Here is a 1,070-nt window from a genome sequence, read left to right as displayed (position 1 = left end):
AGTAAAAAACAAAAGCCCTAGTCTTAAAAGTTCTAATATTATAAACAGTTACAGGTGTGTGTGTGTGTGTTTATTTGCAAATGAGTGTTGTTAGCACTCACCATGCAGCAGGATCATACTCGGCCCATATCCTTACATACTCATCCAGGTGATGGGGTCCCAGAATGGATGAATCTCTAGTCAGGTACTCAAAGTTGTCCATGATGACGGCTACAAACAAATTCAGCATCTATGTGCGTGCACAAAAAAATAGAAGGGATAAACAAACAAACAACTAAAATCACTTGACGCATTTCTTCATTTGGCGCAATGAATAAATTGAAGGTATTGCGTGGTTTAAGCTTTTTTTTTTTTGGTTTTGCATTAAGACAATCAGAGGATGTGGATGCTAGTTTTTGATGAACTCACCAAAAACGAACAGAAGAAGATGAAGGAGACAAAGTAGAGGTAGGCAACCTGGCTGCCGCACTCTGGCTCTGCATTCCCTGACAGGGGGTCACACTCCTTACCCCCCAGACACGCCAGCATGATCTCATGCCACGCTTCTCCTGTCGCACTCCTTCAAAAACACAAAAAAAAACGTTGCCAAAACAGCTGCTTCAAAAGTCCTCGTGTGTAGCACTGTAGCAAATACACAGTGTCTGCATCGTGATTCACTCATCATCATGTAGTACGTAAAAACTCAAATAAACACCTAAAAAGGAGCATCAGAGCCTGCACAAAGGTCCTGAAGTTGTTGTGCTGGTTGATCGCGCTCTCTCCATCTTCTTCGATTGCAATGTTCCCAAACAGCTGTCAAACAAAGAGATACCATTATGACCAAAACAGACACTTTACTCATTGCAATGTCGTGAAGAGCAGCTGAAAATATTCTGCGGGGTTCACCACCTTGCTGGATCCCAACTCAATTATCTCTGTCTTATTTGTTCTCTTCTCTTTATTTTTCACATTTGGCAACAGATTGAATCTTATATTTCCACCTATGTTGGTTGCTGTTTACCACATCTTACTTATTTTATTTTTGTTAGTGTATATCTTAAATACTTATATACTGTTCATTTTTATTTATG

General features: G+C 39.9%; 1 long non-coding RNA gene across 1 annotated transcript; it reads right to left on the bottom strand.

The window, feature by feature from the left end:
* Nucleotides 1-218: 218 nt before the first annotated feature.
* LOC119422220 lies at nucleotides 219-784 on the bottom strand. Its single transcript, XR_005187398.1, has 3 exons — nucleotides 695-784; nucleotides 409-559; nucleotides 219-229 (listed from the first exon to the last, which is right to left on the bottom strand). It is a non-coding gene; the product is annotated as an uncharacterized LOC119422220 (long non-coding RNA).
* Nucleotides 785-1,070: the final 286 nt, after the last annotated feature.

Source organism: Nematolebias whitei, chromosome 15, assembly GCF_014905685.2.
Source record: "Nematolebias whitei isolate Nwh7 chromosome 15, NemWhi1, whole genome shotgun sequence".
Taxonomy (NCBI): Eukaryota; Metazoa; Chordata; class Actinopteri; order Cyprinodontiformes; family Rivulidae; genus Nematolebias; species Nematolebias whitei.
This window is presented reverse-complemented; position numbering and strand designations above follow the sequence as displayed.